Source organism: Candoia aspera, chromosome 5 (assembly GCF_035149785.1).
Source record: "Candoia aspera isolate rCanAsp1 chromosome 5, rCanAsp1.hap2, whole genome shotgun sequence".
In the NCBI taxonomy this organism is placed as follows: Eukaryota; Metazoa; Chordata; class Lepidosauria; order Squamata; family Boidae; genus Candoia; species Candoia aspera.
Window position 1 is genome coordinate 8,107,921 of NC_086157.1, and position 18,618 is coordinate 8,126,538.

The window sequence follows — 18,618 nt, forward strand, 5'->3', positions numbered from 1 at the left end:
AATCATTGCAGAGGTATTCCCGTCCCCATATTGCATTGCTCAAGCATTTTCTTATGTCACATTGATAGAGGCTTCATCAGGTCCATGTTGCACTTCAGAGCATGACCACAATGGCTCAGGAAAACTTGCTAGGTTTCTGTAGTCATGCTGTGGGATACAAATTGGAAGATGTTCTCCCTTTCTGCTCATTAATACAATAGACTATAGCTCCTTTGAACAGCCTTCAGAGCCTAAGTAGTATTATTGCAGCTGTATCATGCTTCAAGTTAGAGTCCAAAAGGTGCTTTGGAATATATGAAGGTGTGCAAGTAGTATCTGTCTGCAGCTTCTTAAAGAATATTCCTTTTTTTCTGGGATTTCACAAGAGTTACATAATCCCAGAAAAGACATAGCTGTTTTAAAGAGTTGCAGATAAGTCAGATAGTCAGATTCCCATGGATACTGAAGCAATATTTTGTTTTCAACTCTATGGCCATGCTATATACTAACAGGACAGTGATTTAAATATAAGTATAAACATATACAATACTCTCACACACCCTAAATAAATACTTTAAAAAAAAAAATTGTACAGGAATGGCATTTCCCCCCAAATAGAAAAACAGAGAGGGCATGCATTTGAAATCCCATTCTAAAGTCATAACATTAAACAGGTGAAAACTGTAGAGAAAAAAGTAGGCTATTTTTTTTTTCTTTCCTCAAAAAGAAAAGTGCAGTGAAACAAAACAAGATCTCTACTGCTCTGGGGAATAGTTTCTCTACCTGATATTACCTGCTAATACAGACAACCAAATTATCAAGTGCAAAAGTGGGGAAGCTTTACCCCTTAATAGACCTCAGGTGGAGGGGAAGAATCACACCAAGTTTTCATTAACCAATCAACCAATTAAAGCTGTGGTAGAAAATCTTGTCACGCTCTAACAACCGCAATATTCCCAAATGGCACATATTGTTGTTTACAATGAAAAAGTATTTGTGAACAGTTTCCTCCACTTAAGCTGACTATTAGAAGGCTACTACAGCCAATTGCAAATAGCCAAATAAGTGAATAAACATTATGTGAATTTTAGTTTGAAAGAAAATCTGCTGGTCTTAAAAAAAGACAAAGTAAGTTTTATTTTAAATGTCCATATGGATGAAACATTATATTATAATAAATTGTGGGAGAAAACTATAGTATATTCCCTACAATAAATTTCAAATACCCATAGGATAAGGTGTAGAAGGACACACGCCAAGCTAACCTTGACAATGAGTCAATGGACATGCATATTATTAGTTTTTCAGGAGGCAAGCTGCAGTGGAATTGCATATGAAATGAGTGGTCAGATCATGCAAAATCTGCTGAAGGCAAACAGAAAGTAATGGACTTGACAGCAAAAGAAATTCAGTGAGACAAGGTAAAAGAATGAGATTTGTTTATATGTTTAGGTCCACGTATAAACAAAAATAAAATGGAACACGAATAACGAGCTTTCACCAATCTGCAAATAAGCTGTCAAGAACTTTAATCAGATTCCTTTCTATTCTCTGTTTTTGTTCATATCCACTATAGATTAGAAGGCCTTGCATTTAGCCTCTCTCTATTTCTATCTCTCCATCTCTCTCTCTCTCTCTCTCTCTCTCATTTTTGTGTCAGGTACACACACAAATATACATAAAATAGTATTAAGATCAGAGAATTAAAACTGCAATTAAGCCAATTAAACCATGTTTGGAAACATATTTTCTTTGATGGAGTCAGTTTGCATTTATTGCAAATTATCTGCATTCTAATTAAAAGCTAAAAGATGTGTTTAGCGAACCTCACTGTGCTTTACAAGTTGAATGTAAGCCATTTGTAACATCACTGATTTAATGAGGTTTACAATAAGTGCATATCTTTCTTTAAGACTTCCATTATTGGGTAAAGGACATACAGTATATGATGAACCTCTAAGGTATTTTAGATGGTTGAAAAGGACCCATTAAACCATTGCTTGTATCCACATCAGAAGAAAGTTGGCTTCAGACCAAAAAGGGGGGAAAAATGCAATCTAAGTTCCTGTCCTGATGGTTTGGAAAAATATGTAGCTATTTCATCAGTTGGAGAGATGAAGATCTCTCCAACTGATGATCTCCACAATAAAGTCTTGTCATAACTAAAATGTGATCCTGATAGTTCTCACCACACAAACAATAGCAATTAGCTTTTCCCCCCACTTTGTTTGATGATATCTAATCTAGACAGTCAACCTTGCACACGACAAGGATGTTTGCAGGAGGAAAGCTTTTTTTGTGCACAACTCTTCATACCTGTTGGCTTCCATGTGAACCTTTTACAGAAGCTCCTTGGTACAATCACTCTGTATGTGTGGTTGTCCCTGCTAAATAGATAACTTCAGATGAAAGTGGGCCTAATCGCCTGCTTGTGTGTTAAGTCACTACACTTATAGTCAATAAAAAGCTGGCATGTAGTGTCGAGTTTTAGATTTAGCCAACAAATGTAGACATGTTTATAGAGAGCAACTGCAGTCTTATGATACAATGGAATGTAACTGTCATGTCCCCCCTGCAAAAAAGTCACATTCTTTTCCAAGTCTAATGGCATCAATCAATAAACAAAACAATAGGTAGCACTTTACATGTGTAATTACTTTTATGATTCATCATATCTAGTAAATATTTACTGTAAATATGATGTTCTTATTCTCTCAATCTGTTCTTTAAATTCACATCATTGTTCTGAGTTTTAGTTGTTGGCTTTCAGACTTTTGGGCTTTATTCAGTGCTTTATTTTTCCCTTCCCAGCAGAAATCAAGGTAATTGAAGGGAAATCAGCAATTTCTGGCTGATATCCTCAAGAGAAATAAATTCCAGTAGGTGATTGGGAATGATGAGAGCCTCAAATGGCACTGGACAAGTAGACAAGGCTTGCCTTCTCTTCTGTAGCGCCTGCCCTCTGGAACATCCTCCCTCCAGAAATTAGGAAGTCCCCGACCCTGTTGGCCTTTCAGAAGGCTGTGAAGACCTGGCTTTGTGCCCGGGCCTGGGGCCTCGAGCGTGTGGATGGTCCCACCTCTTGGTTGTATTTACATCCATGCATTGCTCGTTTGGCAGCCATGTATATTTATTTTGTATTTATTTTATATTTTAACTGTTTTTTAACTGTAATTGTTTTAATTGTTTTATTGTTGTAAGCCACCCAGAGTCACTCGCTGAGATGGGCGGCTATAGAAATCAAATAAATAAATAAATTACATAATTGAAATTACAGATCAGTCTGCTGTCACAGATCAATTTCTGTTGAATGTTGACAAAAACTGAGCATTGGCTAGTTGGGGAGGGGTGTGTATAACTATAATTGGTCCAGGTCTGACATTTGAAACCATACCTTTAAAACCTTATAAATTTCAACTCTGAATAGTTTCAAGACACATAGAGTACCCACCCATCCCACAGATGAACCAAAAGAAATAAAGGTACCTGATGAATTAGAAGAAAAAGAGAGGAAGGAAGGAAGGAAGGAAGGACGGAAGGAAGGACGGAAGGAAGGAAGGAAGGAAGGAAGGAAGGAAGGAAGGAAGGAAGGAAGGAAGGAAGGAAGGAAGGAAGGAAGCAAGCCAGCCTGAGGTCTGCAGTTCTAATATATCACCTTATGTCTTATTTTTGGAATGCATTGTTGCATAATCAGGTAATGGAACCAGGCCAGAACACAATATCTACAAGAATTCAAGGCTATGGTCTTGCTTGCTCAGTACATATCTGATATATGCTATACTGTTCCTTCTTGTTAAAAACCTATAAATCTCTCAGCAAGTGTTGAAGTTGTGCTGGTGAGCGAAACTCAGCCCCTGTAAGGGGTCTCTCCCAACTCCCTTTCAAACATGATCCATAATTTGATCAAATGCTCTTGGGTGCTATTAAATAGTAATAATGAACTTCACCTAAAGCCCTTAATAATTTTGTTCCACATTTCCTTCTCTAATTATCCACGACTCCCTATTTATTATTGCTTCATTCCCTGCCTTGAGGCCTTCTAAAAATACTAGGAATGATAAATTAAACAATACATTTTGGCACACAGTTAACCAGTGGGAAGGGTTATAATTTAATGGGTTGTCTTCTGAATTAATTATTTCTGAATTATTTAATTGCAGCTGCTAACATTTCTTTTTTTTAACCAAAGTGTGTCATTGGAAGCTCAAATTCACTGGCATATTCTCACTGGAATTTGGAGAAGGCCATTAAAAACAGATATGTTTAAATTAAATTTGAAATGGTCCCTCTATGAATACGTCCACCAGCCTTTCATTTGTAATTGTATTTATATTTTTGCTAATGAACATTGTCTACTCTAAAGAACCATCATGCTATTTTCCACTGTACTCTTGGAAGTCTAATCCGTAAGCAATGTCCCCCTCCCCCCTTTTTTTCTTTTGTTTTTTGGAAAGTAACAACTATCATTGACTGGATATCAGTATGTTCCTATGGGTTTTATTCACAACCAGCTCTTGACTTATTTGAATATTAGGATACAATGTTCGCAAGTTGCTCTCTGCCTTCTGCTTAATTAACCCATGGAATAATTGGCCTTTTTTGCCCAGATGACACTCCAGAGAGTTATTTGACTCCTTTATTTGCAAATGTGTGAAGAGTGTGCCATGTTGCAGGATGTTGACTACATGGAGAAAGGAAATATCAACGGCTCACTGCTCTCTAGGCTACACAGTTGCTGAAGTCACTTTGCCTCCACAATCAATTACTGAGGCCCTCCTTCTAAAATACTCATCTGTGAGGCCTTTCCATTTTAAAGAATCTCATTTGTGCATTAGGGAAGGAGAAAATTTTCATTTTCAGCTCATGTTAGGCTCACCTCAGGAGAAATCATCATTGCAACAGGTGTTGATCTTCAAATGGATGCAGTGTTTTGGCATTTTTTAAGGGTTCATTCTCTTTCCCTTTTTTTACTTGTTAATCCCAGTGTCAAATTGTAGAATCTGGAACATGTAGTTTAAAGCTCTTTAAAGAAGTAGAGATTATTTCCAAGGACATTTGGTAGCAATATGCAGAAAATCACTAATTTAAATTTAGTTGATTTTTTTTTGACCACCTGTCTGAGCTGGAAGCTAAACAGTGAAATTTGGATATATTTGGATGGGAAACATCAGATAATGCCAATAATCTAAAATAGATTGGGAAGTAATCATCATTATCATCATCATCATCATCATCATCATCATCACCATCATAATTATTCAATGTCAAATCATTTCCATACTCTTGCCACAAAAACTATATTTTCTACTGTGTATTTTATTTTATAGAGTATTTATATTGTAATTTATGTGTTTTAGCTTTGATTGTAAACCTCCCAGAGTCCCCTTTTTGGGGGAGATGGGCAGTGATGGAGATTTGAAATATAAATAAAATAAATAAAAACGAAATGGGCATAAACATGGATCTGAAATATGAAATCATCAGGAGCTGAGGTTGCCTTGAAAGACACATTACTTTAGTAAAAGAATATTGGGATCTTTGCATATATTTTATGAAGATAGATGACAAGTTTAAAACCCAACTAATGTAGAACTATACTTAAGCTCAATTAATGTAGAACAGTAAATATGTTACTTATTTAGAAATGAAGAACTAAAACTTAGAATAAATCCTTAGGAAACCATCCTTCGGCCCTTTATTTTCACCCCATTTTTTTATGCAAGCTGCAACAACCTGGTGCAGGAAGACTAGGCAAAATGATTACAGCTAAACCTAGCATGTGAATTTACAACTCCTGTAGGCTTAGAAATAGGGGTGCTGAATCTCCTAAGGAAGTTCTGGAGATATGCATAAAACAATTCGTTTCAAAAAATCATATGCTCTTATCCTTCCCATGCTATAGCTTTCCACAATGCTGCATTTTCCTCCTTTATTTTCAGTGCAAGATTCATGAGCCATGCACTATTTCTGCATTTTTCATTATCCTGGCTGTCATACCACTGACATCCTCATGCTAATATAGGGAATGACCTGTTCCATTCAGAGTCATTCTGAGATAAGTACTGCAGTTATTTAAAGGGAAGTGAAATATATGAAGTGCTATTTGTGCTTGACTCCAACTTTCTTCCCTTTTCTTTTTTCAACTAGAACTTCATTGTATGTTTATATGGTATGCATTTATTCCGCTGTTCCTTTCTTTTCTCTTCATCCAGATTCAAATTCAAAAGATCTCATGTCTTTGATCTTTCCAAAACCTCATGCCAGATTATTGGTTTATATCAACCCCTAGGATGAAAAGGAAACTGGTAGTAATTTTTCAGACTGACAAATTTGATTAAAAAACATAAGCTTTCATGGACTTCTACTTATGTCTTTTAGCAATTTGTTAACCTGTAAAAATGCTACCAGGTTCCTTTTGAATTTTAGCTGCTACCGACTGAGATAGCTCTCCTCCTGCAGTATCAACCCTTAGGTAAATCAAAGGAACATTTGATGGATTCTCTTCTCCATGTGGACTGACAGTATCACCAATCACTTAATCTGCTATAAAAAGTTACCCTTATTTAGATTTCTCCTATCACTGACATTGAATTCTGAGTTGAAACTGGCAGTCTCATTTGGTCTGAGCAAAGAAGCTTTGATCCTCAACCAAATCTTATGGTAGAGCCTTTTTTTAGATTCAACTAGATTTAGCCCTTGAGTTACAAAGCAATAATTCAAATGATTAAAGCTTCCATTATAATGCCACCCCTTAAAGGGAGAGGTGAAAAAAAAATGAAACTACAGTTTTGTTTTATTTTAAGCAAAGAGACCTCATATGTTTTTTTCTAAATGCCAAGCCAAAACAGAAGGCTGTGTATTGATGGGATAAATGGCTATTGATCAGTGGCCTGTAAAAGAGAATGTTTTAGTGCAAAGACAGAAGTTGAAAATATGCAAAGAGTTAGAAAGGTCAGCAGGCAGTTGTTTAGTGATTAATTATAAGTGCAATTAATATTTATTAAAACTAATAGTGAATTATAAGAGGGCAGTTTTGGAGAAATCTGCAGGAGAGTGTGACAGATAACTAAGCAATTAATTAATCAATATGGCTGATAAGGCTAATATAATTCGTTCTTGAACAAAAGGGACAATGTTCTGGACAATTGTATGTAATGTAGACAAAAGCAGGCTGCAAAACCCAGAAAAAACGAGAAATTCTATTGGACAAATGGAAAGTTTTGGAAAGTTCATAGGGAAATTTTTACTGTTAATATTTTCAATAAGCTCAAACATCCATACATTCACTAATTCTAACATACATGAGATATTGGTTATCTTTTTATTTCTATTAATGAATATTTCTAATAATAGATCAGCTCTTTGATCCATTGAAATGAGATACTGCATAAGTAATAAAGGGGTAAATATATAAAAGGGTATATGTGCAGTTAAGGCATAAAGTATGAGCATTCTTCCCTGAATCAAATGTACTGGATACTGATAAAACCTTGCACTCAGGGATGTGCAAAAGAGTTGGATTTCATGATGCCTAAACCCAGTTCCAGACTGGAAATGGCCCTTTCCAAGCTCCTTTGGGCTGTTTCAAGGGAGAAACATGTAGCTCCAGTTATTCTGAAAGCGTTTCTTGAGTTCAAAACAGCAGCTGCATTTCCAAGGACAAAACACTTCCCACAAGAAATGGTTGAAGCCATCTGTTTCACACTCTGCACTACCATGTGGGCTCAAGGCAGGGAGTTTTGAACTCAGGACAGTTTGCAAACAGTCACTACTCAACCCATGCCTGACTGTCATTTTCAATATTTGCAGCTGAAGACAGGGAAAGGCTTTTGTGCTTTATAAAGTTAGGCTTCAAAAGATAAATAACCTTATGAAGCCCAGGAAATACTTTGAGACTGTGAACAGCGACAGATTTGTACAAGAACTTGGGCCACAAGTAAACTAGGTTATCTATGGGAAAGACTATGTTGAGTCTCTTGGACTGCACGACACCTTGTGTCTTCTGTAAAGATTGGTATAGTGATGTTGCTATAGAAAAGGGTTTCACACTAGCAACAGAAAGGCTGTAGTTTCCCTTCATAGAAAGAATGCATGTTCAAATTTACTTTTCACTCTTGTACCATCCATTAATTATTTCAACTCAATGTGCCCTGCAGTCCCTCCATCAGATCATCTGTGAGAATGTGGACCTTAGCTGGTGCAACTTCCCCATCTTTTTTTTTTTTTAACTGATACCCCAAATTCAAGGCTTTTTGTATTCTGCAGGACACATTGAGTTGAATAAATCTGATTTATTCATTTAAATTTATTTATTTAAAATTACGTTAATATTTTCTATAGCATGCTTCCTCCTAGAGGAACCAAGACCACTTATACACACACACACACACACACACAAAGGGAGTGGTGGTGTATATCTTAAATAAAGCTATCTTAGTAAAGCCAGTAACACTTTTAAATAATTAATAGAATTAAAAACAACATTAATTTAATTAAACATTAGAGGCATTGTTTCATTTGCTTTGGTAGGTAGAGTGATGGCTGATATTTTGTTTCTTTCCTTTGAATGCTTTGCAGGGGGTGGGAGAAGAAAAGTAGAAGATTAAAAACTTGGAACAGGATGATTATTATGAACTTGTGGCATCTGAAAAGCAATTACTCACATGCATATTAAAGAAACAGATGGGCTCTAATGTATTTTTATTATTGAGTTGGAAACAACATGCTCCGGAGCCCTAGAATCACCAGCCATGCCTATTACTGACACGTTTGTAGCTATGACTGAATAAGCTGAAAGCATCTTTTTGTTTAATCCTGGCTTCCTGAGGGACAGAATAAAAAAGAACAATGATGAGTGAGGGACTGTGTGCAGCTGAAGTTAAGCACATGGTGGGATCACTTGCTGGTGCCTGCTGTGAGGAGGACCACAGAGGTATTGTTTCACTCTCTCAATTCACAGTACAAGTTGCTATGAATACTAATGAAGGACTGTTGCCTTGAGGCAGACATAACCAGAGACAATCCATGGGGCGAAGGAAAATGAAGTGACCCTTCTTATGGATTTTCTTGCCATTTATGGAAAAAAAAATCTGTATTACAGCTGCATTTACATGGGGAAAAGAAGGGTAGTCGGAAAGTACCAATTTACATGTTCTGACTGATTTATCTCTTATTGCTACACTTCAATTTCAATGGTTATTCTTCAGTCAAGTCATCTTCCCCTTCATCAAGAGGAGGGTGATGTCATGGATGCAGTATTAGATTGGGAAAACTGGGGCTTCAAATTTTTGCTCAGGCAGCGTGCCATGCTTATTGGGTGATTTTCAGGAAGTTGTTGATTTTCAACTTCTTCTACTTCTTGGGGTTGCTATACAGGCAAAGAGGATGCCTACATATGCTTCTCTGAGCTTTGCTGATATTTCATAAATAAAATGTATGATGCTACTTTGTCAATCTTCAGCAAAGGATCGTTACCTTCCCATGGTGCTGGAGCTTGAGCACCTCAGTGATGCCATGAGCTAAACCATGAAGGGCCACCCAAGATGGGAAGGTCAGGACAGAGAGGTCAGACTAAATGCGATGCCTGGGGAAGGTAATGGCAACCCACCCCAGTATTCTTGCCGTGAAAACTAAATGGATCAGTACAACCAGAGATATGTCGGTATACCATCGGAAGATGAGACCCCCAGGTCGGAAGATGCTCAAAATGCTACTGGGGAGGAACAGAGGATGAGTTCAACTAGCCCCACTGTGATGACGCAGCTAGCTCAAAGCCAAAAGGACGGCTAGTGGCTGACGGTGCTGGTGGTGGACGGCGAATCCAATGTTCTAAGGAACAACACACCATTGGAACCTGGAATGTAATATCTATGAGCCAGGGCAAATTGGATGTGGTTATTGGTGAGACGTCAAGATTAAAGATAGACATGTTGGGCATCAGTGAACTGAAATGGACTGGAATGGGCCACTTCACATCAGATGACCACCAGATCTACTACTGTGGACAAGAGGACCACAGAAGAAATGGAGTAGCCTTTATAATTAATAGTAAAGTGGCTAAAGCAGTGCTTGGATACAAACCAAAAAAACGATAGAATGATCTCAATTTGAATTCAGGGCAAGCCATCTAACATCACAGTGATCCAAATATATGCCCCAACCACAGATGCTGAAGAAGCTGAAGTAGAGCAGTTCTATGAGGATCTGCAGCACCTACTGGACAACACGCATAAAAGAGATGTTATTTTCATCACGGGAGACTGGAATGCTAAGGTGGGCAGTCAAATGGCACCTGGAATTACAGGTAAGCATGGCCTGGGAGAACAAAAGGAAGCAGGACATAGGCTGATAGAATTTTGCCAAGACAACTCACTCTGCATAACAAACACCCTCTTCCAACAACCTAAGAGATGGCTTTATACATGGACTTCACCAGATGGACAACACCGAAATCAGATTGACTACATCCTTTGAAGCCAAAGGTGGCAGACATCTGTACAGTCGGTAAAAACAAGACCTGGAGCTGACCGTAATTAAGATCACAAACTTCCTATTGCAAAATTTAGGATCAGACCAAAGAGATTAGGGAAGACCCACAGATCAGCTAGATATGAGCTCACTAATATTCCTAAGGAATATGCAGTGGAGGTAAAGAATAGATTTAAGGGACTGGACTTAGTAGATAGGGTCCCGGAAGAACTATGGACAGAAATTCACAACATTGTTCAGGAGGTGGCGACAAAATACATCCCAAAGAAAGAGAAAACCAAGGAGGCAAAATGGCTGTCTGCTGAGACACTGGAAGTAGCCCAAGAAAGAAGGAAAGCAAAAGGCAACAGTGATAGGGGGAGATATGCCCAATTAAATGCAAAATTCCAGAGGTTAGCCAGAAGAGATAAGGAATTATTTTTAAACAAGCAATGTGTGGAAGTGGAAGAAGACAATAGAATAGGAAGGACAAGAGACCTCTTCCAGAAAATTAGAAACATTGGAGGTAAATTCCAGGCCAAAATGGGTATGATCAAAAACAAAGATGGCAAGGACCTAACAGAAGAAGAAGAGATCAAGAAAAGGTAGCAAGAATATACAGAAGACCTGTATAGGAAGAGTAACAATATCGGGGATAGCTTTGATGATGTGGTTGGTGAGCTAGAGCAAGACATCCAGAAGAGTGAGGTTGAATGGGCCTTAAGAAGCATTGTTAATAACCAGGCACCAGGAGACGATGGCATCCCAGCTGAACTGTTCAAAATCTTGCAAGATGATGCTGTCAAGGTAATGCATGCTATATGCCAGCAAATTTGGAAAACACAAGAATGGCCATCAGCTTGGAAAAAAATCAACTTATATCCCCATACCAAAAAAGGGAAACACTAAAGAATGTTCAAACTATCGAACAGTGGCACTCATTTCACATGCCAGTAAGGTAATGCTCAAGATCCTGCAAGGTAGACTTCAGCAGTTCATGGAGCGAGAATTGCCAGATGTACAAGCTGGGTTTAGAAAAGGCAGAGGAACTAGGGACAAAATTGCCAATATCCGCTGGATAATGGAAAAAGCCAGGGAGTTTCAGAAAAACATCTATTTCTGTTTTATTGACTATTCTAAAGCCTTTGACTGTGTGGACCATAACAAATTGTGGCAAGTTCTTAGCGGTATGGGGATACCAAGTCATCTTGTATGCCTCCTGAAGAATCTGTATAACGACCAAGTAGCAACAGTAAGAACAGACCACGGAACAACGGACTGGTTTAAAATTGGGAAAGGAGTACGGCAGGGCTGTATACTCTCACCCTACCTATTCAACTTGTACGCAGAACACATCATGCGACATGCTGGGCTTGGGGAATCCAAGGCTGGAGTTAAAATCGCTGGAAGAAACATTAACAATCTCAGATATGCAGATGACACCACTTTGATGGCTGAAAGCGAAGAGGAATTGAGGAGCCTTATGATGAAGGTGAAAGAAGAAAGTGCAAAAGCTGGCTTGCAGCTAAACCTCAAAAAAACCAAGACTATGGCAACCAGCTTGATTGATAACTGGCAAACAGAGGGAGAAAACGTAGAGGCAGTGAAAGACTTCGTACTCCTAGGTGCAAAGATTACTGCAGATGCTGACTGCAGCCAGGAAATCAGAAGACGCTTAATCCTTGGAAGAAGAGCAATGACAAATCTCGATAAAATAGTTAAGAGCAGAGACATCACACTGACAACAAAGGTCCGCATAGTTAAAGCAATGGTGTTCCCTGTAGTAACATATGGCTGCGAGAGCTGGACCATAAGGAAGGCTGAGTGATCGCCTTTAAGATCGATGCTTTTGAACTGTGGTGTTGGAGGAAAATTCTGAGAGTGCCTTGGACTGCAAGAAGATCCAATCAGTCCATCCTCCAGGAAATAAAGCCAGACTGCTCACTTGAGGGAATGATATTAAAGGCAAAACTGAAATACTTTGGCCACATAATGAGAAGACAGGACACCCTGGAGAAGATGCTGATGCTAGGGAGAGTGGAAGGCAAAAGGAAGAGGGGCCGACCAAGGGCTAGATGGATAGATTATATTCTAGAGGTGATGGATTCATCCCTGGGGGAGCTGGGGGTGTTGACGACCAACAGGAAGCTCTGGCGTGGGCTGGTCCATGAAGTCACAAAGAGTCGGAAGCGACTAAATGAATAAACAACAAAACCTTGTCAATAGAACTCAAGCACCTACTGTAAACCTAGGAATGGCAATTTTGTCATTTCCATCTTGGTACTTTTTCTAATTTTCTCAACTCTGAGATTATTTTGGAGGAAAGTGGAATGAAGAGAAAACAAACAGGGTTGCCAAAATAAGAAAAAGAACAAAGTTGAATGTGACAGAGTTGCCATTCTTAGGTTTCTAGTAGGCACCCAGTTTTATGTGTATTTCTCACAATATATTTTCCTCTAAAAGAATACATTTAACTGTGCTATTTTCATGTAGAGATGCATTCTCTCTGTGCCTTCTTCTCTCAATATCTCCATTTTGTTCTGCATTCTTGGTTTGAAAGATTGCAGGGCATAACCTTGGAGGAGTATGAATGGCAAAGGACAATTACATTTCTACTTCCATATTAATTAGGCAAGCACAAATTAAATTTGCAGGAAAGGCAAACTGAATGGATTACTCCCCTATTTCTACCCAGTCCCCCATATTGTCCAGTTCCGCTAATTTTATGATGGATTAAGTCCATTGCAGTGGGAAGTGTTTGAAGGGATGATTTTCAAAAGACTGAAAGACCAGTTTGAAGCACCTGGATACATTGATCCTTGAAGTAGTGGGTTCCAATGACCACTTTTCTTGCTTCATGCCATGTGGCTTCCAAATGGTTTGCAGTGTTTAGAACCATATTATTAAATCTCATTAAGTTTTTCCAATGGACTTTTTGCCAAAATCACAAAGTCCTCTTCAAACTTTAAATCAGTGCTTTGTCATGCTGAATGAATTAACTGTGCCATGAAGTAACAGAAAAGCTTCATGTATGTGCTAAAGAGGTTTCACCAGAGATAGGCAATATTCAAAAAGAGGTCCTGGAAAGCTTACAATGATGCTTATAGATTCACTCATGAAGTCATAAAGATCATATGTCCTATATAATAACCATTTGTGGAATCTAATCTTTATTTGCCCTCCCATTAAAACAACACACACAACACACAAAGCAAAACACATAACGATCATGAAACACTGAAATACATCTATGGATGCATAGTTCAGTAAAAAAAAATGCATACAAATAAACAAATGAATACAGATCCTTGTACCTTAAATGTGTTATATGAATCCCAGTTATATCCGAGCTACAAGCAGCCTCTGAGATGAAATTAGATCACAATAGAGTGTATTTGGCATCTTATTAGTATTTTACAGAGTTCAATTCCTTTTTTCCAAGAGGGTACACAAGGCTTTGATTAATAAAAAAAGATTATCCATGTATTAAGTTTAAAGTAGGACAGTCCATGCAGAGTAGATTTTAACAAATGTAACAGAAACATACTGAGATTGACAAAGGAAAATTACATAATGGCCGAAGATATAATCTGTGATCTGAATAACTGAAGGGGATTTCCAATGTACTTAATTATCTCTTGACAAAGCTCATATTGCAGCAATCAAGCATCTTCACTTAACTGATCACTATCCAACATTGCAAGGCTTGCATTTTTGTTCTTCCAAACAAACAAACAAACAAACAAAAAAGTTTATGGAACAGTTGATCCAAACCTGAAAAATAAAAGCACAACTTTGTAAGCAAAATAAAGATGAGAATTTCACAGATAAAGGCTAGGGGGGACTCAGGTTAATCAAATGTGACACAAAAGGACTGAGGGTAATTAATTCTTCTGCATTCAGCAAAAGCACCATCATTATTTATTGGAGTCTGATCTGTGTTCTGCTACTTGCAAATGACAGCTTATTGTAGGAATATTAATTGAATTCTCCCAGAACACTTATACAGAAACATCTCCTTATTAGTAAAAGAAGTGTCCAACATGATGATCTGCTCGGTGCTAAAGCAGACCAAGGGCTGTGTCAGGTTCCTCTAGTTGGGAAAAAGTCTGAAGAAGGTCCTGAGTCATGAAGGAAATAGTTGTTTCTCTTTTATTATTTTTAAAAGGAAAATTTAACCATATCTAAACTAAACACTGGGATCTTCCATGAAATTCCATCAGCAGTCAGGCCAGGGAGGACGAAGGAAGGAAAAGTGTTAATCCACTGTTTCCTTATCCTGTGGTCTTATACTGAAAGGCGAGGAGGGGATAGAGCTGTTATTTCATGGAATTATCTGACTTAGGATGCCTAGCAGTTTGATTAAAAGGTGACAAGAAAATCAGCTCTTCCATAGTATATTAAACTCATTACAGCAGAGTCACCTCCTCCTCCTCCTCCTCCTCCTCCTCCTCCTCCTCCTCCTCCTCCTCCTCCTCCTCCTCCTCCCCCCTTCCCCTTCCTGTTGTCTTGCCTTTATTGGATCTCTACTTCAGCTCACATTCACTGCCATTACCAGAAAATGCACCTCTGCCATTTGAGTTCTCCTCCCTCCCTCCCTCCCTTTCTTCCTTCCTGTATACAATTACTTTATGGTATCCTGTGATTTGGCTCACTGTCTTCTGAGTGGAATCTTCAGCTTCTAATGCCGATGAGCTGCTTTTCAAAGTAATCTCTGTGCAGCTATCCACCCGCTTGGCACTATTTATCAATTATTCAGTGTGCTACAAGGAGCAACAACCAATGCTTCCACTAATGTCATAATTACTGTAGCCTGGATGATTTACTTTCCAAAGTGATGGAGAAGTAGAAAATACAAATATCCATTTTGTAAGAGCTTTGCAGTATGAATATGTGTGAGCCCAGCTCCAAAAATGCTGTTTATCTCCTTTTATTAGAAAATGAGACAGTATCATGATTAACAGAATACTAAGAAGTGATAAGCTGCTTAAATTCATTTAATGGGAATCCTTGTCATAAATAAGTCTGCAACATGCAGAGTGTTATCTTTATATAAATAGCTGTGATACCATAATGTACTTGTGGTAGAGTTCTGTTCCTTGTTTTGGTTTGTTTTTTTTTAAGATGTTCACTGACTGAGCAGCCACACCTCAGCCACTAACTAGATCTTCTCATTGATGCTGGGATGAGTTTGGTTTATTTAATTAATTGATTATGTAAAATACTGTCTCCTTACATTTGGCAGTTCTCACACCTGTTGTGTCCAGGATATTTCAGGTATGTCATGGAGGTAGAAAAAGTCAGATTCATAATAGCTAGAATCAACAACATTGAAGAGTAGAGATAGCTAATATCCCAACTGATAACTTATCTTCATCAGTTATTTAGTCTTCTGCATAAGCGAGTAAATGGCTCTGCTGGAGGACTTTCTGCTACCTTTAAGAAAATATTTCACTCAGGTAAAAACCTGTTTTCCAGAACCAGAATTGTCCTTCTTCCATCTTCTGAATTTCAAGAAAGAACAGGAATCACTTTGGAAGAGGGAAATATCTTCTTTCTTTCCCTCCCATTTGAACACCAAATCCAAGCTCTGTTGAACTCTTCTATCGTGATGGCCTTGCTATTTGTCTGTTTCTTTGCCTGCTTGGTTGGTTGGTCTTTTCACATGTCTTCCATAACACCATTCTTCCCAACATGATGAAACTGTGGAAATAAACATGATGAAATTATGAAAGAAGTACTCAGAGAATAAAGCTTCATAAAGGCCCTGCATTGAGAAAGAATTGTTTGCCACAGCCTTGGTAAATAAAAATGCATTCCAAATTGTTCTACTGTGACTTATGGCCCATATTCAGAGACCACTACTGTAATAAATAGGTAATGCCAATAGATAATAACCAAAGGTATTTTTATGGAGAATTGAATCTATGTGTAGCAGTATCTTAGTGGAGTTGGATCATGGTTTTCACCAATAAGAAGATTCAACTCAGTTTCTTTGGTCTTATCAGCCAATCAGAAAACTGTTTAATGGCTTCTTCCTACCTGCCATAGGAATCTGCATTTATTTTGAAAAGGAGCTAACTGGCTCAACCTAATGAAATATTGTGTAAAAGGACTTCACATCTTGATTCAGAAGCAAAAACAGGAGAGCTGGTTATCTAGGCTTTCAAAAAATGGAGCAAAAGTTCTGGGAATCTTAGATGACACTATTGAGCTACATCAGAGCTTATTAAAAGCATATAGAGGAAAAGTCAATATGATGCCAATCTTTGTTGGATGGAGTTTAAACAGTATGAGTAGACATCAAGCTTCATGAGTCCCTATTTCATCTTTCATCATTTTTCTACAGCTGGTTCATAAGTCTTCAGGAAGCTGTTCCATGAATCAAAGTGACAGTGTTCTTGCAGTGATTGACCATATGTAGATATATTGAAGCTAAACCATCTGGACCCTCCAAATCATACTTTAACCTCACTGGAGGTATTCCTACATTAGAACAACTTGTTCCAAACTTCTAGAAATGGTTTGGGAAAATGGGCCATTCCTGGGTGTTAACACATTTCCAGTGAAGTTGTATTGGAGTATTTCAGGGTCCAGCTTTCACACCTCAAAGCATTTTACACTCCTCTACCATTATACCTCCACCTACTCATTTTGCAACAAGCTGAAAAAATTCCATTTGAAAATGACTTCATCTACCTTTCTTTTTTTTCTTTTTTTTTTTTCTTTGGTGCCTTCAAGTCAGTTTTTGACTTCTGGCAACTGTCTGGACAAGTCGCTGCAGGTTTTTTGGCAAGATTTCAGAAATGGTTTGCCATTGCCTCCTTCCTAAGGCTAAGACAGATTGACTGGCTTAAGGTCAAGCTAGAACTCATGGTCTCCCAGTTTCTAGCCCAGTTTCTTAACCACTACACCAAACTGGCTCTCCTTCATCTATCTAATGTCCTTTTAAAATTGTATTCCAAGCATTTAACTCAGTTCATCAGCACCAACACAATACATGTATATAGCAACAATCACTGCTATAATGCTTAAAGCATTAAATAAAATATTACACATATTTATGGTTGTGTCTTTTCAGCCCTTAACTGATAATACTGTAGATATGGGGTTGTTGATTCCCCCGGTATGAGCAGTGACCAAACAAAAGCTGAAAATGTCAGTGACATGCTTAGCATCAGGTTTAATATGACCTTCCTTTCATCTCCTATAAGCATCACTTTTTGATGCTCCTTTAGAAAATGTTAAATGGTACACATCACAACAAAGTCTAATATTCACCATTACACAAATTAAAGCTTACATTCTGTAAAGATTAAAGTTTAGTGAAAGGCTTCTTTAGGATAGAGTTTGGATATTTTTCCCTCTCACCTTCATCATTTGGATAGGTTTATTTCCTTTCTCAAGTGGCTGAAAACACGCTGAGTGAAGAACTGAATGGAATGACAACAGTTGTGGAAGCCGATAAGTAGTAAAAAAAAAGTTCTGTATATGTGTACATATTTGAAGAAATATTAGGTATTCTTTCAGTTACTGCACTGAGAGAACAATTTGATTCTTTCTTAATGCAGCAAAATACAAAGCATAATACAAAGGAGTCACCGTGTGTGAATTGGGCAGCCTTATAAATCTGTTTAATAAATAAATAAATAAATAAATAAATAAATAAATAAATAAATGAAGTTCATTACTTTTGGAATAACATGCAAAGTTTTCATCTGTTGAGAAAGTATTGGAAATTTGAAGAATAATGCAAATATAACACTGAATAAACAAAGCATTTTTTTAAAAAAAATGTTTGTTGATACCCATTTTAGTCCACTTTGTGATTCACAAAACATAGTATATACAGTGAGACAATGGAAAGGAAATACAGTCTTCTAAAAGTTGGTGTTGGTGTTGTTTCCTTTTGCTTTTCATTTCAGTACAAAGATAAAAAGATCTTGGCTGCCATATCTATGTACAGTACATATGGGATCAACTCAAGATCCAAGCATTCTCTTACTAGCACTTGTAAGCCTCCAGTCCCTGTCAACTTCATAAATAGGCTATGCTCAAGTTAAGTACCTTGTCCTCTGTTGCCGACTTCTCAGAATCAAGAACGTCCAGAATCATCTCTGAACATGGATATTGATTGTTATTCTGAAAAAAAAAAAAGAAGTTGTCTAACTT